This window comes from Neomonachus schauinslandi, chromosome 3 (assembly GCF_002201575.2).
Source record: "Neomonachus schauinslandi chromosome 3, ASM220157v2, whole genome shotgun sequence".
Taxonomy (NCBI): Eukaryota; Metazoa; Chordata; class Mammalia; order Carnivora; family Phocidae; genus Neomonachus; species Neomonachus schauinslandi.
In genome coordinates, this window is record NC_058405.1 from 81120008 (window position 1) to 81144765 (window position 24758).

Consider the following 24758-nt stretch of genomic DNA (forward strand, 5'->3'; position numbering starts at 1 on the left):
AAATAAATAAATAAAATCTTTAAAAAAAAAATCAATGAAACACAAAGGAAGGGAGCAAGAGAGGAAATGAGATACCAAATACTTGTAAGATATACAGAAAACAATCAATGAAGTAGCAATAGTGAGTCCTTTCTTATTAGTAAGTAATTTAAATTGAATGGGTTAAAGTCCCCAATAAAAAAAAAAAAAAACGTAACTGGCAGAATGGATTAAATAGAAAAATAGATCTATATACTATCTAAGAGACTTGTTTTAGATGTAAGGGCACACCAAGGCTCAAAGGGAAAGGATGAAAAAGATATGTCATGCAAATAATAATGAAAAGAGAGCAGGGGAGGCCATACTCTTGTCACACAAAATAGACTTTAAATCAAAAACTGTAATAAGAGACAAAGAAGGACGTTATATAATGATAAAAGTGTCAATTCTGCAGGAAGATATAGCAATTATAACTATACATACACCAAACCTCAGAAGGCCCAAATATACAAAGCAACTATTGACAAAAATGAAAGGAGACATGGCAACACAATAATAGTAGGAGGCTTCAATACTCCACTTTTTTTTTCCTTTCAAATTTTTATTTAAATTCTAGTTAGTTATATGGGGCACCTGGGTGGCTCAGTTAAGTGTGGGCCTTCAGCTCAGGTTATGATCCTGGGGTCCTGGGATTGAGCCCCACACCGGGCTCCCTGCTCAGCTGTGTGAAGCTCAGTCGGCTTCTCCCTCTCCCTCTCCTTCTCCCTCTGTGTGCGTGTGGGCTCTCTCTCTCTCAAATAAATAAATAAACCCTAAAATAATAATAAATAAATAAATTCTAGTTAGTTATCATACAGTGCAACATTGGTTTCAGGAGTAGAATTCAGTGATTCATCACTTACCTACAACACCCAGTACTCATGATAACAAGTGCCTCCTTAACAGCCATCACCCATCTAACCCATCCCTCACCCACCTCCTTCCATCAACCCTGTTTTTTCTCTATCTTTAAGACTCTCTTATTGTTTCCCTCTCTCTCCCCTACAAAATACCATATGATTTCACTCATATGTGGAATTTAAGAAATAACCCACTTTCAATAATAGAAAACACTACAGTAATAGTAGAGGGTTTCAACACCCTCCTTCCAAGAGTGGATAGAACAGCCAGATCAATAAAGGACTTGGACAACACTATAGACCAATAGATACAGAACATGCCACCTAACAATGGATATGCATTCTTCTCAAGCATACCTGGAACTTTATCCGACATTGACTACATGTTACACTATAAAACAACTCTTAATTTAAGAAGACTGAAATCATACCAAGTATCTTTTCTGACCATAATGCAATGAAACTAGAAATCAACAGAACAGCAGAAAGAAAATTGGGAAATTCTTTTTTTTTAATTTAATTTTATTATGTTATGTAAGTCACCATACAATACATCATTAGTTTTTGATGTAGTGATCCATGATTATGTTTTTATGTAACACCCAGTGCTCCATGCAGTATGTGCCCTCCTTAATACCCATCACTGGGCTAGCTCATCCCCCCACTCCCCTCCCCTCTAAAACCCTCAGTTTGTTTCTCAGAGTCCATAGTCTCTCATGGTTCATCTCTCCCTCTGATTCCCCCCCTTCGTTTTTCCCTTCCTTCTCCTAATGTCCTCCATGCTATTCCTTATGTTCCACAAATAAGTGAAACCATATGATAATTGACTTTCTCTGCTTGACTTATTTCACTTAGCATAATCTCCTCCAGTCCCATCCATGTTGATGTAGAAGTTGGGTATTCATCCTTTCTGATGGCTGAGTAATATTCCATTGTATATATGGACCACATCTTCTTTATCCATTCATCTGTTGAAGGGCATCTCGGCTCTTTCCACAGTTTGGCTCTATGGTCAAATAATCTTTGACAAAGCAGGAAAAAATATGCAATGGAAAAAAGACAGTCTCTTCAAGAAATGGTGCTGGGAAAATTGGACAGCCATAGGCAGAAGAATGAAACTTGACCATTCTCTAACACCCTATACAAAAATAAACTCAAAATGGATGAAAGACCTCAATGTGAGACAGGAATCCATCAAAATCCTAGAGGAGAACATAGGTAGTAACTTCTTTGACATCGGCCACAGCAACTTCTTTCAAGATACATCTCCAAAGGCTAGTGAAACGAAAGCAAAATGAACTTTTAGGACTTCATCAAGATAAAAATCTTCTGCATAGCAAAGGAAACAGTCAACAAAACAAAGAGGCAACCCACAGAATAGGAGGAGATATTTGCAAATGACACTACAGATAAAGGGCTGGTATCCAAGATCTATAAAGAACTTCTCAAACTCAACACCCAAAAAGCAAATAATCAAGTCAAAAAATGGGCAGAAGACATGAACAGACACTTCTCCAAAGAAGACATACAAATGGCTAACAGACACATGAAAAAATGTTCATCATCATTAGCCATCAGAGAAATTCAAATTAAAACCACACTGAGATACCACCTTACACCAGTTAGAGTGGCAAAAATTGACAAGGCAAGAAACAACAAATGTTGGAGAGGTTGTGGAGAAAGGGGAAGCCTCTTACACTGTTGGTGGGAGTGCAAGTTGGTACAGCCACTTTGGAAAACAATGTGGAGGTGCCTCAGAAAATTAAAAATAGAGCTACCCTATGACCCAGCAATTGCACTACTGGGTATTTACCCTAAAGACACAGATGTAGTGGGAAAAAAAGGGCCATATGCACCCCAATGTTCATAGCAGCAATGTCCGCAATAGCCAAACTGTGGAAAACTGGGAAATTCTATAAGACCCTCTCCCAAAGGATCAGCAAGGATCTGCGCTGTGTGGTTTCCTAAAATTTGGAGTTTTGAAAACCAAGCTGCACATCTGAGATAAAACACAAGAGTGCTGTGCCATCTGGCAGGCAGATAGCTCCGACTCAGACAGGGTGAAGGCAGGGATCTGATGGAAGCCAAGTACACAAGAAGGGAGATTGTTTGCTCTTCTGTGAAGGCTTCCTGAAAATTGGCAGGCTCAGACTCCCTGCTTTGGGGCCAAGGGAGAGCAGGGCAATGCCATTCTCCACTCCTCCCCCATCAGCACTGACTGACTTCAGTGAGGAACACAGTGTCCCCCAGTGGAGCCTGGAGCTGCTTATGCCAAGCCCCGCCCCCATATGCCTTGCAGGTGCATCTCCACTAGAGCAAGTCTGCCTGAGAATCAGTGCAGCAGACCCCTCCCCTAGAAGACCAGCACATACCCCTCACATGCACCAAGTCTACTGATGATAGAGTGCTACAAAGCTTCAGCTCAAGGGGAAATAGGATCTAACTTCTTTTTTTTTTTTAAGATTTTTTTTTATTTATTTGCGAGAGAGAGAATGAGAGACAGAGAGCATGAGAGGGAGGAGGGTTAGAGGGAGAAGCAGACCCCCCGCTGAGCAGGGACCCCGATGTGGGACTCGATCCCGGGACTCCAGGATCATGACCTGAGCCGAAGGCAGTTGCTTAACCAACTGAGCCACCCAGGCGCCCCGGATCTAGCTTCTTTTAACACAAAGACCAAAACACACCTAGGTAAGATAAGGTCCAAACATCTTCCACAACAGGCAAGGAGAAACTGTGCAGAGAACTGCCTGAGGGAAGGAGCAGCCAAAACACAACAGCAAAGTGTATGCTCTGAACACCTCCTGAAGCATCAGGCCCAAGATAGTATAGGACCTCTTCTAAATATAGCCATTACTCTCAAGAGCAGGAATATAATAGCTTTCCTAACATACACACACACAAAATGGGGAGCTTAGGCAAAACAACAAGACAGAGGAATTCACCCCAAAAGAAAGAACAGGAAGAAGTAAAGGCCAGGGATTTAATCAAAAGAGATTTAAGTAAGATGCCTGAACCAGAATTTATTTCTTTTATTTTTTTTATTATGTTCAGTTAGCCACCATATAGTACATCATTAATTTTTGATGTAGTGTTCAACGATTCATCAGTTGCATATAACACCCAGTGCTCATCACAACACGTGCCTTCCTTAATACCCATCACCCGTCTACCCCATCTATCCCTGAAACCCTCAGTTTGTTTCCCAGAGTCCATAGTCTCTCATGGTTTGTCTCCCTCTCTGATTTCCCCCCCTTCAGTTTTCCCTCCCTTCCCCATGGTCCTCCTCACGTTATTCCTCATGTTCCACATGAGTGAAGCCATATGATAATTGTCTTTCTCTGCTTGACTTATTTCATTTAGCATAATTCCCTCCAGTTCCATCCATGTCAGTGCAAATGATGGATATTCATCCTTTCTGATGGCTGAGTAATATTCCATTGTATAAATGGACCACATCTTCTTTCTCCATTTGTCTGTTGAAGGGCATCTCTGCTTTTTCCACAGTTTGGCTATTGTTGACATTGCTGCTATGAACATTGGGGTGCATGTGCCCCTTCTTTTCACTACATCTGTATCTTTAGGGTAAATACCTAGTAGTACAATTGCTGGATCATAGGATAGCTCTATTTTTAACTTTTTGAGGAACCTCCATACTGTTTTCCAGATTGGCTGCACCAGCTTGCGTTCCCACCAACATTGTAAGAGGGTTCCCCTTTCTCCACATCCTCGCCAACACTTGTTGTTTCCTGTCTTGTTAATTTTAGCCATTCTAACTGGTGTAAAGTGGTATCTTAGTGTGGTTTTGATTTGTATTTCCCTGATGCCAAGTGATGTGGGGCATTTTTTCATGTGTCTGTTAGCCATTTGTATGTCTTCTTTGGAGAAATGTCTGTTCACGTCTTTTGCCCATTTATTGACTGGACCATAAGAGACTCTTAACCATAAAGAACAAACCGAGGGTAGATGGAGCGAGGTGGGTGGGGGATGGGCTAAATGGGTGATGGATATTTAGGAGGGCACTTGTTATGATGAGCACTGGGTGTTATATGTAGTTGATGAATCACTAAATTCTACTCCTGAAACCAGTATTACACTATATGTTAACTAACAGTTAACATAGGTAGATGATGATAGATGATAGATAGATGGATAAATAGATAGATAGATCATAGATTTTTTTTTAAAGGTGGATTGTGTGGTATGTTAATTATATCACAATCAAGCTGTTTAAAAAGGGCAGGGCATGAATAGTGCAATCCAGAAAGTGGAAACCATTGGAAAAGGGAGCAAGGGGAGAAGGAGGGCTGTGAAGAGAGAGAAGAGGTGGGGAGAGCACGGCAAGTGCCAGAGGGTAGAATTTATTAAAAAGTAATATTTACAACGTTTGCTTTTTATAATCTGCTTTTTTGTTCCTTATAAAAACTTCAGAAATGTCCACATTATTTGCACATGCTTTAGGAGTTGCATTTGCATGACTGTAACCCCCAGGGAGATCCAGTGATTCTTGAGGTCCCCACACTTAGCACAGTGTCTAGGGTTTGTAGGTACTCAATACTGCTGATTAATTACAGGAAGGAATCCATGAATGAACAAACTAACATACTGATGTCTCTTAAATTCTCCTTTATTTCCTCCAGTGTCTGGTGGCCTCTTTTGCCCAAATCATCTTCACTGATTCCCAGCAGAGAGCCAATGTCACCTTTCTTTGGGGGGGGCTGACATTCATTAAGCATCTACCTGTGCTAAACACCTTGCTAGATGTTTGACCTATTTTCCTCATTTAACACAACAAACCATGTAAGATGATAACTGACCTCATTTTACAGATTAAGAGAGCTTAAGTGACTTGCCCAAGGCCACACAGAGTGTAAAGATCTGAACCCAGATCTCCCAGCTCTAGAGCTTTCCAATCCCCTTTAATTTCTTGAAGATCTCAAATCCTTCAAGGTTCAATGTATTAAAATCTCTGAGTATAATTCTAGGCCCTGGTGGGTGATGGTAGTGCAGGGAGATTCTTTGGAACAGTAGTTCTCCTACCATGAACCATATCTCACCAGGTGTTTCTCAGTGAAGACCAGCCCAGAAGAAGCACTGAAAGCGCTGTTTGAATCTTGAAGGTGGGTAGAAGAAAAGAGCAGACCTCTGAGAGGACAGGTCTCATCAGACTCTGGAGGAAGGAACCAAGAGGCAGAGCATTAAACCAGACCTTGGCTACACCCAGTCACACCCAACCTCAGCCAGCACAGGTTCATTGCCAAGGAGTCTGTGGCTGACTCTAGTGGTGGAGGCTGGCCCACGCCCTGGCAGGGCTCAAGCAATGAGGACGAGTCCCTTGGGGGCACACTTCCCAGGCCCTGGGACTCAGTTTGGCACACAGGAAGTCCCCTTCCCCACCTCACAGCCCCCCAGACTTACTCCCACAGTTGGACAAGCCCCCTACACACACACATGGGCCATTGCTAAGAGCACTCACTGTTACACCCACACTCATACATGTAACAAACTTGCACTCATCTGCTCAGATGTACACTCACACATCTGCACATATAGCTCAGGTAGCTGCTAGTTACTGTCTTAGGCACGGATGGTTGCAGATAGCAAAATCAACTCAAACTATTGCAAGGAAAGTATGTGGTATATCCAAACATTGGAATATTATTCAGCAATAAAAAGAAACAAAGTTCTAATACATGCTACAACATGGATGAACCTTGAAAACATTATGCTAAATGAAAGAAGCCAATCACATAAAAAAAAAAAAAAAGTGAAAGAAGCCAATCACAAAAGACCACATATTGTATGATTCATTTATATGATTGGCAATTGGAGAGAGGAAGGTAAAACGGTTCTTTCGGGAGTGTTGAAAATCAGTGGTGATGGTTGTTCAACCCTGTGAATATACTAAAAATACTGAATTGTATACTTTTAAAAAGTAAATTGTATGGATGTGAATTGTAGCTCAATAAAACTCAATAAACTCAATAATATATACATACACACACAATAAAAACGTATATATAAACGCGTGTGTACCATGTCACTGCTCCTTTCAAACCCTCCAAAGTCTTTCTGTCTCACTCAGGGTAAAGACCAAGGCCTCGCAATGCCTATAATTTCTCACACCACCTGTTACACCTACTTCTCTGATACTTAATACTATTCATCCCAGCTCACTCCACTACTGGCAAACTGGCCGTGCCAAGCATTCCCAATGCCAGGGTCCCTACACTAGCTATCCCTCAGCCTGGTATGTTCTTCCTCCTAGGATCTTCCTGACTCACCCTCTCACCTCCTATGTGGAGAAAAACAAAATTGACCTTTCCTTCATCTGCTCTGCATTACCTCTATCTATAGGAGTGAAGGCAAAAATATATGGAATAAACATCTTAAAAATATAAAAATATTATGTAACAAACAACACATTAAAAATACATGGAATAAATAATATCTGAAAATAAGTGGAATATTTATTCCATTTATTGCAAAATATATGGAAATAACACACGGACAATAAATATAAAGAACACAGGCATATCTCAGAGATGCTGTGATTTCAATTCTAGACCACCACAATAAGGCAAATTAATGCAATAAACTAAGTCCAATGAATTGTTTGGTTTCCCAGTGCATATAAAAGTTATGTTTACACTACATTGTAGCCTAGTAAGTGTGTAATAGTGTTATCTAAGAAAAGATACATATACCTTAATTTAAAAATGCTTCATTGACATAGAGACACAATCAAATGCTGTCGAAAAACTACCGGGAGACTTGCTCAACACAGCAAAAAACACAAGTACGTGTGTGCAAAAAGCACAATATCTACAAAGTGCGGTAAAGCAAAGTGCACTAAAATGAGGCATGCCTGTAAATACGTAAATGCAATGTGGAATAAGCAATGTCTGCAAAGCACAAATTTGCAACATCAGTCATTAAGGACTATGACTAAATTAATTTAGTCCACTACTGCCCTGAATCCCTTTGCCCCTTACCTAATTTGTTTTTCTAGAAATGCACAAAGTTTTCCTATGTACCTGAAGAGAATATGTGTTAAAAATATGAGATTAGTGCCTATGAGCTGAGGAAAGGAGAGTAAGTATTCAGGAAAAAATGGGCAAAATAACAAAATTATTTAAGGCAAAATGATTTGTAGTAATTTTAAAATAAATAACATTTACAAAGAGAAGCTTCTTGCCATACTGGTGGTAATCCGTGAACCCCGAAATGAGAAGTAAGAATAATTCAACTCCCTGTATCTGAAGTGCCAAAAAGAAAAAAGATAAGCCAGGGACAGAAAAAACACTGCTGAAAATCATACAGCTTGGAAAGGAATGACTTAAGATACCGATGAAAAAGAGGGAAAGAGATTCTCCAAACTAGTGTACCAAGAAGCAAGAATATAAAAACCAGAGAAGATGGTACAGTGAAAAGGTAGGACAAATGTTTAGTTGGACTAGCACAAGGAAACGAGCGAGCAAATGGGGCAGAAGAGATTTACTTAAAGAGATAAAGACTGAGAATTTTCTAAAATTCTTGAATAATAAAAATCCTCAGATTCAGGAAGCCTGAGGTGCCTGGTGCTGGGCATGGGGCAGGACCTAAGGTCAGCACCACAATCCTCCTGCCACCCCTGGAAGCACCCAGGCCAGCCCAAGGTGCAACCACATGTGTGGGGACACACATGAAACAACAGGCGTCCACTCCAAGCAGAAAGGAAGTAGAAAGCCTCTGGTTGGACTAATAGGTCTCTATCTGCAAGGCCACAGAAGAACCCAGGGTTAAGCAGGATCTAGAGCAAGGAAGCAGCCCCAGGGCTCCATTTCCTTCTAGCCACCACCCTGGGCCTCACCATTCCCTGTGCATGTGGCAGAGAAGAATATGACAGTTCATAGCCACCATGGCAAACCCAGACTGGGGCTGGGCATGAGGGTCTGGGGCTGATGAGCAGAGTCAGCTGACCTTGGCATTTCCTGACATCTGCCCCTTGCCTGAACTGCGGGGCTCAGGCTGTTCTAATCACCTCAGTGATGCTGCTTGCTGGGCGGCTGTGAGGGGGGCTGTTCCTCACCCAGCACCTCGGGCGGCTGTCAGCTACAGTCTGCAGGAAGCATCTGGGTCTGGCCCTCCATCTTCTGTTGGTTGCAATGTTCAGAAAACCTTCTAATCACAACTAGACTAGGGAAGTGAATTCATTATTGCACTTTTCTCTCTCTGCTCAACAGTTGGCAGCCCTGTGCACTCACAGAAAAGTATGCCCAGTGTGGAAAAAACGATGTTCTTCCTGGAGAGCTGTGGAATGAACAGGCTGTACTGAGAAGGAAAGAAAACGCCCCCCAGCTGGACGCCAACTTTCCTTAGCAGGAAGGGAATCTGGCCTGGGGCCACTGCTTATGATGACAAATTTTCTCCCACAGTCATAAAACAAAGTGCTGCCCAAAGCTTCCAGTTCTGGAGTTTTCCAGAAGCTGAGGAGGCATTTACCTCCGAGTGTCAGAAAAGGTGTTCCCCAAGAGACAGTGGGCACTAGGGAGCAAGGCTCCTTCATACATCCTTCAGACTTTTTCAATCTGGGGTTGGTTATCAACCCCAGGCCCTTAGTGACTGCCTTGTGAGCAACTTGAGGGACCCTCTTCAAAGATGCAGTGCCCAGCACTGTTGGAGAATTAGGAAAAGATCATTGAATCTGATGAAATTAAATGATAGTATAGCTAACATACATGAAACTTGTGTTTTAAATTCATTGTTAATTTTAATCTTCCCAACAGCCCTGAGAGGTACTGCCATTATCCCTACTTCATAGGTAAGGAAATTGAAGCACAGAGAGGTTTAGCAACTTGCTCCAGGTCACACAGTAAATATGTGTCAGAGCTGGGATTCATTGGGCAATCCAGCTCTACTCCAAGCTCTTACTACCACCTAGTGAAATGAAATGAAATTAAACAAATGGAGAGAAATGAAATGCTTCGCTCTTAAGAACTTCATGACTGTACCAGGGAGGAAAGACTCCTGCTAGTCAGAGTTGACTCAATTCAGCTAAAGTCTGAATCTGAAGTAGGTTCCTGAACACAACCCAGAACGGATTACTAAATGCGCCTGGGTGGCTCAGTCATTAAGCATCTGCCTTTGGCTCAGGTGGTGATCTCAGGGTCCTGGGATGGAGTCCCGCATTGGGCTCCTTGCTCAGCATGGAATCTGCTTCTCCCTCTCCCTGCTGCTCCCCAGCATATGCGCATGTGCTCTCTCTCTCTGTCAAATGAATGACTAAAACCTTTAAAAATAAATAAATAAGTGCTCTGTGGATTTCAGACTGTTGACCTCTGTGCTGAGACAGTCTGGAACATGAGGCCTGGCCCACAAGGTAAAATCCAGTAGGGTAAGTGTGAGGTCCCAAGTCTGGGCTTGAAACACCTTCTGCCTGAGTGTCTGGAGACCCTGCCTAAAGGGACCATGTTATAGATGTGTGGTTTCTGCTCGAGGTGGGGACTCCCCTGCAACATTTGTTCCCAAGGGCCTGGGCTCTGTTCTGGCAGCCACCAGTTAAATCAGCAAGGGGGATGGAGGGAACTCATGCACGTTCAGAAGGCTGAAGCATCTGGGGATGATGCACAAGGACAACTGGGAGAGGACAGTGAGTGTGCATACACCTGCACTGCTTGCAAACCAAGGCAGGGCTGCCCCAGGGGAGAGTGTGTGGCCAGCTGAGCTCAGCTCATTTTAGAGGGCAGGACTGGGGCCTCTGGACCTGTGAAATCAGAGCCTGTTGGGGCTTTGCGTGGGGGAGTGGATGGGTGAGCTCATTAACTAATAGATGTCTTCTTGGGGTGACATGACCAGAGCTTTATTTTAGGCGTTTGATCCTGCATGGTTGTGGAGGTGGGTCATCAGCATGTGTAAGGCTCTTGTCTTTGCCCATTGGGCTGGGGCTTGAGGTCAGTGGGGAAGAAGGAAATAGATGTGCAGAGGGAAAGCAGGAAGGGAAGGGACCCACCAGAATCCCCAGGACTAGCTGGAACCTAAGCCTCCAACTAGAAGATGGGATCTTGCAGGTGAATCTGTCATGCTTCTCCAGGGGCTGAACATGCTTCTGGGCCAAGGTGAGCTAGGGTCCAGCAGGTGTTGGCAGAGCTGTGGCCAGGCTGCTGCTGACGCCAACAAGGTAAGCCAGCTGGGGAGACTGTGAAACCCTTCCCCAACCCCCTGAGTGAAAACAACATGGTACTGCTTTGCTTCCACATCCCAAACCTCACACACAATGTCTCTTGTGACTGTTAGAGAGTGGAGAGCCCTCCCTCCTTTTCCCACTGGTCTCTCTTCCCAGGCACCAACAGCTCCCTCTGACTTTAGCCGTGATCTGAGGGCCTCTGTGCATCTCAGCTCTCAGGAATGCTCACGCGGAAGCAGCCAGCTCTATGCCACAGAGTGGGAGCCTTTCTCCACCTGCCAGGCCAGCCTTGGCACCTAGAAGGGTGGTTTCCATCAAATGGCTGGACAGTCCATGGTGGCAGAGGCTGACCCCATCAGCAGCTCCTGATGATGGGATCAGATTCTAGAGCATCACTGAGGGCATAGCCCTGGTGCCCTGGCTCCTGCTGCCCAGCCTTGGCCTCTGTGCCAAGGGGAGGCAGACACAGGAGAGGCTGGGAAGGCAGCCAGAGGGCTCTGCCAGGCCCTGCACCACATACACCATCTCTTCAAGGGCCATAGCTATTGCACAAGGGCATCTCTGTCCCCAGTGTGCAGACATGGGAAGTGATGGCAGTTAAGAGACCTACCCATTCCAAAGGCAGTGAGGGGGTTGGAGGGCCCACTCATCTCCCCTCTTCTTCCCCTGTCTAGCCTTCCCTCTCTGATGCATTGCTCATTGTAGGGGAACCATGTCACCCCTCCACAGGTCGTGCTGAGTTCAGCTGGGGGCTAGGGCAACTCAGGAGGAGAAGCAGGCCTTATGCTCCGATGACACACCTGACTGGGAAGCGGGAGTCCCACCTGTGGGCTGCAGGCCTGCAGAAGAGGCTGCAGGTGGCATGGATCAAGACCATCAGTGTGGGCCAGAGGCCAAGCTGACAGACAGTAGTTGACCAGGCCGGGCCCACCTCAGCCTCTTCCTCACCATGACCCATGTGGCAAGAGGGGGGAGTTAGTGACAAAAACCAGCAAGGGGAGCCAGCCTTCTTCGCTTGGGAGGAGACTGGTTTCCCTGACGCCCATTCCCAGGGCCAGGATGAGGAGGTGAGGGAAACACACTTGTGGCCTCTGCCCCTGGTTCCTGACATAGAGCTCCTAAGACCTTTGCAATTTCCTGACAGGAGTGTCAGGAAATAGTGCTCCTAAATCCCTTGGAATTTCCTGGGTGGTAGGAGTGGTTTTTGTTCTGAGGCAACTCTCAGTGGGCTCCTGGATAGAGGCTGGTCACCTGAAAGACCAAGCCATGACTAGAAGCTTGGAAATTTCAGCCCCATCCCCTCTTCTCTGGAAATAGAGTTAATAACCAGTCGTGCCTCCATACAAATCCCAAAAGTACAGGATTCAGAGCTTGCGGGTTGGTGAACGTGTGAAGGCAGTGCGCCTAGAGAGTGCGGAAGCTCTGCACCCCTTCCCCAGACATCACTGTCTGTACCATTTCATCTGGCTATTCATCTGTATTCTTTATCATATCTTTTGCAATAAACCTGTAAACACATTGTTTCCCTGAGTTCCGTGAGCCATTCTAGCAACTTATCCAATGAAAGGAGGCAGCTGCAGGAACCCCGATTCATAACCAGTGGATCCGAAGGAATGGGGACAAACCTGGGCTTGCCATTGTCCTCTAAAGTGGGAGGCCTAGTCTAATGGGACTGGTGGGATGGTGTGCTGGGCAGGTTCTGTCAGAACTGGCTTAAACTGTGAGACACCAGCTGGTGGCGTAAACCTCACATCTGGTGTCCTGGTATTGCGGAGTGTGTGAGGGCGGGAAAGTACAGGAATGTTGTTCCTAGACACCACTCCAGAGGGCACCCATGGCCACTTGGCTAGGCCCAAAGCATAGCGCTGAAGGTAGAAACCAAGAAACCCAACAATGGTAGCACAGTAGTGTTTGTGTACTCACGAGAAACAAGACATCTGGTTCCAAGAACACGCTCCAAAGCTTGGGAACAGTTGCCTGTAGGGCGGGAAAGGAGGGGAGCAGGGGGCCTCATGGAGGGGAGGGAGGGGGGAGAATTCTGTTGCATGTCATAGATCACTGCTGAGATTATTAACTAAGAGTTAATAGGTGCTAAGTGGGAGTCTGTAACTAGTGGACCACGAGCCCTGTTTGGCCCCAGTGTAATAACTTACAGTGCTCTTTTTACTTCCAAAGCATCCTGGTTTGAGGTGCAGACTTTAAGGCATGGCCATCTGAGTGCCTTCATGTTCATCCCTGTTCTGCCCCTTCAGCAGGCTATGGCTCTGACCAGTCCACTCAAAGACTCCAGGTGGAGGAAACCAATTTACACTGAAGGGTCCCAGTGCTGACAGGGTGACCCCACTGCCCACTCTCCCCCTACTGGGAAGGGGAAGGCTGCTTAGGGCTGACCACCTCCACCCAGCATCCATTCCTTAGGGAAGGGAGATGGGCATCTTCTCTGTGCCAGGCCAAGCTGCCCTGGAGGAGTGCCCTGCTCGGTGCGGACAGAGATCCATGCATTTCAGCCAGGCCACTGCCATCCTGCTGGCTGCCTCCTCCCCTGCCCATCTTATATCAAGGAGATCCCCTGTCCTTTCTGAGGGGAACGGCTGGTGCAGCACCTGCATGACATTCTCCAGGCTGGATCAGTGTCCTCGAGAGTCCATTGGTGTAGGGCCAACCCCCAGCTCACACTCCTTGTGCTTTGTAAGCCTGTGGCGTTGCAGGTTCCCAGACAGCTCCAGGGCAGGTACATGGAGTTTGGGGGTGGGATCAAGGAAAGGGTTGACTCTTTAGAGTCAGGGAACAGGAAGAGGCAGGAATTGGGGGCCAGGAAAGGTCCTGCTGGAATCTGCATACCTGGAAAGATATGGAGACTGCTCCCAGAAGAATACAGCTGCTGATAGGGGGAGGAAGAGGTAGGTAGGAGTGGGGGGCCTTGAGGCCACTTCCCGGCACTTGAGCAGAAATTCACTTAGCCTGGAGCTTTTGGTGGGCTGGCAGTTTGGGCCATCCTGCTTTGGGCGAAGTTGGGTTCTGGCTGTTGAGGGACCAGAGAAGAATCCTTTCTGTCCCTCTCTGTAGTCTGGGCAGGAGCAACAGTACTGCTGTGGGACAAGCCCGTTGCTGTCACCTTGTTTCTAGGTGGTGACTGTCTGTGAGTGAAGCCATTGCGGCACACCTTAGTGCTGTTCCATGTGTGCCTGCCTCTGGCTGGAGATGCCTCGGTGCCCACACTTCCTGGCTGTGTGGACTTGGACATGTGGCCAGCCAGCACCCCCTGGACAACCACCAAGACACAGTAAAGGGGCAGTGACTAAGCCAAGCAGCCCAGGGTACACTATTTCTTGTTCATTCCCTCATGCATTCATACAAGTCCCCTCCCCACAGATGGACCTTCTGAGGCCACATGGGAGGCCTGTAGCCTCCAGGACCCAGGTGAGAAACCTGATGCCTACAGAAGCTGGAATTTTTCTCAAGGCCCCAGCCCTGCCACCTCCCTGCTCTATCTGGCAGACATTCCCAGGGCTGAGAGTAAAGGGACCTGCCCTGGGCCTTTCTTCTGGCAGCTCAGCCCTATCTACTCCCCTGCCACCCCATGCACACTGAAGATGGGCCATGCCCCTGTGACTTGGCTGCATCTCCAGTGATCCCCCTCATGAGCCCAGTGGGTTCAAGGCATCCCTCCCATCCCCTCTTCCTGCAGTAGAAAGTCAGCCAGACCTGGGATCAAATCTTGACTCTGCCACTTCCTCATTGGAAGGGATAACTTTGGGAAGTTATGACGTCTGAGACTGTTTCCTCATCCGTGAAATGGGCTACTGATGTAGGTGAAGTGCCTACTCTGTGGGTCTGGACACTGGGGAGAGCAGCTGTTAGAAGGCCAAAAGAGCTGGTCCAGCTCCCTGGGGCCGCCATCTGGGCCCTGTACACACCCACACAGACAGGACATCCTGAGCAGCCCACGGCATGACCACCTGCATCATTTCTTCTTGGCAACTGAAATGTTCTTGTGAACACAGCCGAAACTGCGGCGAAACTGCTTTCTTTTTTTGAATATTCTGATTATTTTCTGTGTGAGAGAATTGATTCACAAAGACACAAACGCACATGGCACAGAAACTTCCAAATCTCTTCTGTTTTCTGCTTTGTGTGGAAGCATGAGTCACCAAGACTCTCAAACAGCCCCCTGATGGTGAATGAGGGTGATGGGCCCTCATTCAATCTTTTTGTTCTGCTTGAGCTCAGCTGTCTCGTGTGTAAGCAGGAATGATTCACACACACACATTCCCCCTCTGTAAAGGCGTCTCACCGAGTGCACAATCGCGGGGGTCAGCAGCCAGGCACAGCCTGAATTATGAGCAGATTTCTCCCCATGCACCCCGTTGCTGAGGGCAGCCTTGGCCTGGCTCCCAGGCACAGAGACCCAGTGTCTGCTTTGCTGCTGGCATGGCCATGGGGACAGAGTGGGGTGAGGTGTTCAGGTCCGACTATGTGGTGGTGCTGCGGTAAGGAGAGTGAAGGAGTGGTGAGTGGGCAGTGCTGCGGGGTTGCCCTGGCCCCTGCCCTGCTCATCCCCTGTCCATGGGCTCCTAGGACTGGCCTTCAGGGCAGGGTCCACTGTTTGCAAGGAAGTATTTAGCCTGAGGTCAGCTTCTGGCCTAGCCTATAAGAGAGGTGGGCCTGGGACAGCCACACGGCACAGCAGAACACACGCCCTTCACTCAAGTCTGAGGAAAATCCTGGAGATTTCTGAGGGGGTACCCCCCTCCCAGGCTCCCCAGCCCCTCCTTTCGGAAAGTAGGTCTGTGTGGGTGGAAGGCCAGAGTGTATGGACTCCCCAGCCCTGGGATCTTTCTTAAAGAAAAACCTGGTCTCAGCCTGTCCACCTGTCAGATGGGGGCCTCGCCCACCCCTGGGCAGCCTCCTCCACAGTACACAGGCTATGAGGCCCGGGGCAGGCACAGAGGCAAGGCCATGCCCCGGCGTCACTTCTGTATGACTGATGCTCCCCTCAGGGCCAGGCCTGCTCTTGAGAGGGGAGACGGAATTCACAGCCTGGGCAGACCTACTACAGGACGTGAGGTGGCAGCTTGGAGAATTTCGGCTTCTGGCTCTGATTTATGCTTCCTCCAACTAAAGCTGGGTGGCCTCTCGGCCTTCATGTAAGAGGGAGAAGGCTCTGCCACGGGAACGACACTGCTCAGCCTGCAAACGTGCCCAGTGGCCTGCTACCTCCAGACAGGCACAGGCTGAGCTTCCTCATCCTGAATGGCGCTTCTCTCAGGCCCCAAAGCCCTTGCTCAGGCCCTTATTCAGAGCGTGCAGCCCCCTGGCCTTCTGGGCCTGGAATAAAAGCTACTTGTTGCCTAGTGAGGGTACTAGGTGGGCATCTTTGCTATGTTTTATGACCCCCTTTCTTTCCTGCAGTCATCTCCTGCCTCCACCCCTTTCTCCCCATCGGGCCTGGGAACACACACCCCTTCTGCTGCACACAAAAGCCCATTCTGGCCTCTCTCTTTGAGACCAAGCAGTGGCAGCGTCACCCCGGAGACCGGGAGACTGGCGCCTTCCGGCCCAACCCATTTGTCTCCTCTGCCCGGCCTGGCCCCCATGCTAGCCCAGCTCAGCCCCAAGTAAGTTCACAAGTCACGGGGCCCTGCCTACTGCCCGCATTTCAGCTGCTCCACTTCCTCCCCCGGGGAAGCCAGGTATCTGACAGGCTCCCTGTTCTCCCCAGGGGCCCTACTGGCCCCGGATGGGATCTACTTCCTTTGCTGCCATCGCCCTGCACTTGCCTCTCCCTCCAGTTCTTCAAGATTTCCAGAGCCCCGCTCAGGCCCCTCCCCATGATGCCCCCATGAGATGCTCCAACCCCACGTCCCCTGTTTTTAAGCCACAACCTGCATTATGTGCAGGGTACATGGGCCACAGGGACATGTCACCCCTTCCTGGAGCATTATGCCACGCAGTGGTGGTAAGTCACAGTTCAGTAACAGCAGTCGCAGTAACTTGGGAGCTGACGTTGACCAGTGGCTGCATGTGCCAGACGCTGGATGTTGCCCCCTGCTTTGCATATTGACGCTGGGCCTCACTTCAACAAGAGGAGGCAGTAAGCACCCCATATTTAGGGGCTTCACACAATCTTTTGTCATTACCTCTCACAGTTCGGGTGGTTGACAGGACTCAGCTGGGCGGTTCTCCGTGGGGAGGAAGAAGAGGAAGAGAGCTGGTGTCAGAGGGCCCTAGGCCCAGTGAGCTGAGTTGGTAGGGGGGTGCCTACTTTGCACACACAAGACCCCATTTCCTCTTGTTGGTGTCATTTATCATTAGAGCCATAATAATAAAATGAATTCAAACCACGCAAACTATTTAAAGGGAAAAGCCTAGCCCCAGAGGTGACAGCTGAAGCAATTCCATCTGTCATTCCTTCTTTCTTCACACCTATTCCCCCTGGCCAGGACCTGGGACGTGGGTCCCAGATCTGTGGAATGAGGCCCTGGCTGATGTGTCCACACACACTCGTTCAGTCAGACTGACAGTAGCCCTGGGGAACAGGTGCAATGACTGCCCCATTTTACAGATAGGGAAAGGAGGCACAGGAGAATCAATAAATTGCCTCTGGCTGGGCCCAGAGCCCATGCTCCCAGCAGTTCCGTGCACATCCCCAGGCAACCTCAGACACAGTATCGAAAGTGGGCAGCTTACCCACACACCCGAGGGACCCCACACCTGAGGAACCTCACGTAGAACATCCTCAATCAGGGTCTGCTTCAGAATCCTGAAGTCACTGGCTCCTTCTCCTGCACCATCCTCACTCCGTCCACCCTCCGTTGTAGTCCTGCCTCCTTGCTAAAAGTCAGCTGTGCCCTCGAACTGAGAAGAGTGGTGCCCAGCTGCGGCATAAGCGCGCTTTATCAGCAGCACACCACTCCTGCTCCAGAGTTGAGGGGGGTCGGGTGGGGGTAAGCAGAGGGTCCCATACAAGGACAGAATTCATCTCAGCATGTGAGGGGTGGTTGAAGTACAGGGCAGGAGGACATGAAGGCACAGAGGAAGGTATGGTGGGGAGGAGGGGCTGTAGGTCAGAGTCCTGACCCTGTTTCTGAGGCTCCCACATGCCCAGGTTTCAGTAGACTTCATCTCCCCACATCCTGCCTTTCACTGGAGGGCGTGCTGTGAGGAGGCGCAGTACTCTCTTCACACTCCAGCTCAGCCCCCAGAGCCTTTCCTCAGCCCTGGCCAGCTCTCTAGAACTCTCCCCACCCAGGGCTTGGACCAGTTCTCTTGTGGTCCCTCCTCCACGGTTCTGATGTCCAGTGGTTTCCCTAGGGGTGGAGGGGCACTGTGCGTGTGGGGGCTGTGGGCAGGACTCACAGCTCAAAGGAGGTCCTGGAACTTTGTGAGACATACCAGCTCTGCTCCCAGCTTGAGGGTTCCAAGAGCAAAGACAGAAGAAGGTTCCCATTGTTCTCTAATAAAGATTCTGCTGGTTCTTTCTTCCTTTATATTATTTTTTCTTCTCTTTCACTTTGTAATAAACCATCCGTGGTATTGGCCAGAGACTCTGTGGACACTTCTTTGCCCTGCTCAGAACACGCCTCATGAGTCATAACCTCAGGGAGCTGAACAGAGGCTCACTTGAGATTTTTTCAGACTTGGGGGCAGAGATGGGGAGTAGTTTGTTAGCGCACTGAGCTGGTCATGGTAGTGCCCAATCCTCCATCCTTCCCTAGGCTCAAAATGCCCAGTTTTGCCTGTGTTGTAGTCAGCCCTGTCCTGGCTCCTCTGAGGGGGTAGGGGGACTATGAGAGGGAGCAGCATCTAGTGAGCATTCTGCAAAGGGGACCCCGAGCTGTGGTCTGTACCTGGGGGTTGCCCCAGTGTTCTACTTCCGAGCCCTGCGGGAAGCATGACCTGATCCTACTGTAGGGCTCAGGCCCAGCTTTTCCTGCGGGACCAGTGACATGTCTGCATTGGGAAGAACACAGTTGATGGTCCTTCCTGAAGTCTTCTGCCTGAAGGTCTCTGAGTCCTCAGTCCCACCACTGGGAAGACATACCTGGGGACTAAGCGCTGCTCCTTCCCTCAACAGAAACGAGTTTGAAATACTGGTGCCCTCCGTGACAGAGGGGCTAACTACCCATAGGGAGGAGGGGAAAAGGCCCCAGGGGCAGGGCTTCCAGGCTACCTTCTAGCCAGGGATGCCTGGGGAAGCTCCATTCAGATCTGAAAAGGATGGAAACAGAGTGGTCAGTTACTAGAGACCAGGAAATGCCAAACGTGTACACCAGGGGCTTGGGAAAGCACGTGTGTCCTGCTCCTAGGTGCACACTGCCTATGTCTGTGTCTCACTGAGAGTCTGTGTGGGTATGAGTTGCCTCCTCCAGGAAGACAGTCCAGGCCCGCTGTGGTGCTTGCCTCCCTACTCAACTTCGGAGGCCCTGAAGGCAGACATCTGTCTTTACAGTTCCACCGATTGGGGGGTCGGATGACGATTGGTCAGCGGGGCTCTGGGATCTGCACACACCTGCTGGGGGATGAGGGTAAGGCCATGCAGAGATTTGCCTGGGAGTTGGGTGGTACAGCTGCCCCGACCCATCAGATTGGGGGGCTTGTACAGCTATTTGTGTATGAAAGTCTGGTATAGAAATGAGCTTCCAGTGCTTCTCTGATGTGGCCCCTTCTTCCTTCTGGGCACCTGCCTTCCCTTTGCCCACATAGGCACCTGCTCTGTCTCAAAAGGGTTTCCAGGACCTATAAGCACCGAGGCCTCATCAGGTGGCAGGGTTAGGACCTCATCAAAGGCAAGATTGCTAATTCTAAGAGCAAAGAAGCCTTGCTGACTGATAACAGCCTTTACCAGTCCTGCAGCCTTGGCGGCTCCCCAGGCAGCAGACCTGTTCTGGGGGTCTGTGGCTCAGTGTGTACATGGCTCCCTCAGACCCTGTACTCTGGAGACCAATCCTGCTAGAGGCAGTGAGGCAGCTCTGGCGGAGGCCACCGGACACCTGTGGGCCAAGGCGGACGGGCCACTTCCCAAGGGTTGAGCAAAGTTGCCTCTGACAGGTGGGAACTGAATCAAGCCCAGACACTGAGAAGGGGTTTGTGTGGCACAGGGGAGCCAGGGGAGCTGGGAAGCATGTGGGCAAGGACATTCCATGAGCAGAGAAGGGCATGGTCAGATGTGAGGAAGCAGCATGAAGTGAGAGGACAAGGGCCAGTGTTGGCCAAGAGGGGACTGGAGGACCCTGAGGCTGAGGTTGTGTCATCCCCTCTCTCTTCTCTCTGCTGGGCCTGGACACAGGTGAGCACTCACAGGACACCTTCAGCTTAGGCCTCCCATGCTGCCACCCGGCCTGTATGATCCCTGCACCCCAATCTTCTGCCTACCACAACTGTGAGCTCCCCTTCCCCCAGGGGACAGGCACCCTGCTCTCATGCCCTCTGAGTCCCCTGGGACTAGACCCAGAACACCACCCCAAACTTCACATGTTCAAAACTGAATTCCTGTCCTCCATGCCCACCCACAAGGTACCTTCCCCAGGGGTCCTCTCATCTCACTGAATAGCACAATCATCCCTCTACTTTATCAGGCAAAAAAGAAAATCAGTTTCCTCCCTTCCCCAAAGCCCTACACCCAGTTTACCAACACTTCCTGTTGGATGTACCTCCAAAATGCACCCCAGTCCCACTGCTCCCAGCCACGTGCACTGCTTCAGCTCTGCTCCAACTGTGGGCCATCTCCCCCCTGCAAGGCCTCCAAAGTGATCTGGGAAGTCTGCTTTCTTCTCCACCAAGCTCAGTGGCTTGTCAGTGCCCTCCCTGTGGCCTGTTGGGCCCTCTTGCTCTGCCTCCACACTGGGCCCCCACCGCCCTTTCCGCTTTCGGCATCTGCACACGAGTACCACATGGGAACCTGGGCAGGATCTCCTGCCACTCACATCTTCCCACCATAAGGGAGGGGGCTCATAGCTTTCCCTTGGCTGCTAGCCACCTTGGAAAGGGTGGGCATTCCCCTACAAGTGCTGATAAAAATACCTGGCCTCCCTCGCTGATTTCAGGGCTAAGTGGGGTTATGTAATCATGACACTGACAGTCAAGGCTGTAAGGACAACAGCCCTGAGGGTGCTATCATCACCCCATTTCACATATGAGAACACTGAGGCACAAGGCATTGGGTGACTTGCTCAAGCACACACAGGCAGTAGTAGAGCCAGGCTCTTATGCATGGTTGCCTGCTTCCTTTAGCCCAGCCTGGAGCCTCCATCGTCCTTACACAGGACAGCCTACTCCAGCCCACGTGCAAATGTGGTGGGGAGACAGGAGAGCACAGTAAGGTGCACTGTAGCCAGGCCCGTGTGGGGTGGTCAGCAGAAGATGCCAGTGTCCAGAGAAGTGGTGTCAGCTTGGCTTCTTAGACCAGGAAGAAGATCAATGGGCTAAGGTGGGGCCCATTTCTAGCCATCCCTGCAGGAAGGTGGGCCATATAGAGAACCCTGGGCAGAGGCCTCGGCTCTGGGCTCCCATCCTGCCTCCATCTTCTCTAGGTCAGTGGCCTTGGGAAGAGGCAATGGTGCTGATGGTTTCCAATCCCAGTTCCGCTGATCCCCGGCCTGTCCCTCCTGGCCTGGGCTCTGTCTGGCCTTCATTCACTGTGGGGGGACAATAGGTAAGAGACTGTGCAGGAGTCACTCCCTCAGAGACCAACACCCTCATGGGAATCCTCATGGAATGTTCCTCCTGGCTCTGCTGCCCTCAGAGGCAACTCAGGCCAGGTCCAGCAGACAGCTCGTGGACACTCCACCCAGCACAGGAGTTCTTCCTCGCTGATTCCCCAGCTCCTTTCAGGGTCCCTTCTGTGCGGCTTCACAGAGACCTCACACCACAGGGCTCACTCTGGCTCTGCTTGGCCACCCAGACCCTAGCCACACCCCACACTCCATTCTGCCCTCATCTGCTCCTGACCACCAGGTTCCAGCTGCTGCCTCCCCAGGGGCCATCGTACAAGGTGCTTTACCTCTCAGAACCTCCATTTCCTCAGGTGGTAAAATAGAAATAGAGGTAAATCTCTTCCCTCCATGCTTTTGTACATATTCTGTATGCAAGTTTTCCATGCATGGCCAAGGAGCAGGCCCATCTTCTGTTGGTGGTTGTTCTAAATTGCTCTCCTGGGTCACCCACGCAATGTGTCTGCAGGGCCTGCCTCTCCTGGCAGGGGGACAGGTGTGGAGAAGGAGATGAGGGGACAGACAGGGGTTTTAGAGAGACAGCCACAAAAAAGAGAGTCCAAAAAGGGGAAATGAGGAGAGGGATTGTGCCAAGGGGAGCAGAGTGGCACAGGGTAGGACCGTTTGAGCACCCAAGTCACAGCTGAGCTGCTTCCTCACCAGTGAGTGGGGCTGATGCTCACTCACCCCCAAGAGAGGTGGTGAGGTCAGGTATGTGAGCTGCCTAGAACAGAGGAACCTCTGGCCCTGCACTTGTGGCAACTGGGGAAAGGCAGAGGGGGCTATGAATGGTGGGCGGCAGGAGGAATCCTTTGCAAGTGGCTCAGCCCAAGGGCCCCATTGCCCTTTACCTTGCACAGACAGTTCTTCTGGAGCCTTGGAGGCTCAGGACTCTGCTAGGTGCTTTGCTGAGCTCCTCACAAGTATATCAGCCTCTGCTTGACTCTATGCTCTCAGCCAACTGTCCCACATCTGCCATTGTCACAAAGCTCTTTACATCAGGTCCATCTTGGCTCCTATCCTAGCTCTAAGCACTCAGCAGAGTACGTCTGCCTACTTCTCCTGGTGGCCCTTGGAGGAAATGAGAGGGGGCTCCCCCTGGGCCTTCCCTAATTCCTTTCTGCCCTTCCCACACACCACTATTTCAGAATTCCAATTCAGTTGCGAAGTCCCTGAGGAAAGCATTTCAGGTTGTCCCGAGTCCCCATGAAAATCTGACTTACAGAATTGGGCATGATAGAGCCAAGGTAGTAGGGGCAGGAAAGCCCCTCTCTTGGGCACTGCCTCCTGGACCAGCCAAGCAGGGAGACTAATGCTGCCACACCTGTCTGGTGGCTGACCCCCAGCAGCCGTGTCTCCTTGGCTATCTGAACTGGCTCTCTGCAGACCTGCCCTTATATCAGGGTTCATTTGGTCTCTGTTCAGCACTTCACATTCACCCCAGAGAACAGCATCTTTTGGTGTCAGCCTGGCTTTCCAGCCTGAGGAGCTGTCTTTAATTCTGTTTCCAATATGTCTGTGATTTGTCACCCACTAGGACACAGCAGTGCAGGCAGGCCAGCTTCTTGCCCAGGAAGCTGAAGGCTCATCCTCTCCCTACCTCTGAGCTCCCTGTAGCAAGGCACGTAACTGGAGACTCCAGCAATCCTGGACTTTATATCTTGGGACCTGATCCAGGTCCAGGGACAGAAGGGCCACTGACAGAGGCTGAGGCAGGCCGATGGCTAGGAACAAAGTAAAAGTGTTTGGGGCTGCAGCATGTCCGGGAAGAGGACCCAGCCCTGGCCTCTCCAAAAGGGCAGTTTCTCTTGCAGAGTCTTGGCTGTGGCTGCCCGTTGCCATGCCTGCTTCTCCTGCTTTCTGCCTCTTCCCGAGTCAGCATCCCTCCAGCTGCCTGTGGATTGGTGACCTGCTCCACAATCTTCCAAAAACCCCATCCTGCGAGATCAACTGAAGGGGGCGGCTGTCTTTTGTGACCCAGCTCCTGGCTGGTGGTGTCGGCCCATCTGTATGTGTACTTGGGGATTTGGGACAGAGATGTACAGCAAACGGAGGGAGGTCACCACTGAGGGAAACGCAGGGCACTCCTGAGCCCTGTCTGCCAGAGCCCATGCTCTTCCTGCTGCCCCAGTGCCTCCTGGCATCTGGCGCAATGTTTTGTCTCTGAGCACTTGACTCACCCCCTGACTTGCTGAACCTGCTTCAGTGTGCTGTATGTGACAGATTCCAAATCAGGACCATAGGAATTTAAGCCCTGTGCTAATTAAAAACCATGTTGTGCAAATCCTTCTGCAAATCAAAGAGGCTGCTTTTGGGTTTAAAATACACTATTTTTAGAGTATTTTTAGGATCACAACAAAAGTGAGAGGAAGGTACAGAGATTTCTCATATGCACCCACTCCCACACATGCACAGCCCCCCCCCATTATCAACAGCCCCCACCACAATGGGACATTTCTCATCATTGAACCTACATTGACACGTCATTATCATCCAAAGTTCATAGTTTTTATTAATTAGAGTTCACTCTTGGTGTTATACATTCTATGGGTTTTGACTAATTTATAATGACAGTTACCCACCATTGTAGTACTATGCAGAGTATTTTCACCATCCTAGAATCCTCTGTGCTCTGCCTATTCATCTCTCCCTTGCGTTTAACCGCTGGCAAGCCTGATCTTTGCTCTTTTATCTTTTTTTTTTTTAATTCTTATGTTAATCCCCATACATTACATCATTAGTTTTAGATGTAGTGTTCCATGATTCATTCTTTGTGCATAACACCCAGTGCTCCATGCAGAATGTGCCTTCCTCAATACCCACCACCAGGCTAACCCATCCTCCCACCCCCCTCCCCTCTAGAACCTTCAGTTTGTTATTCAGAGTCCATCGTCTCTCATGGTTCGTCTACCCCTCCGATTTCCCCCGCTTCATTCTTCCCCTCCTGCTACCTTCTTCTTTTTTTTTTTTTTCTTAACATATATTGCATTATTTGTTTCAGAGGTA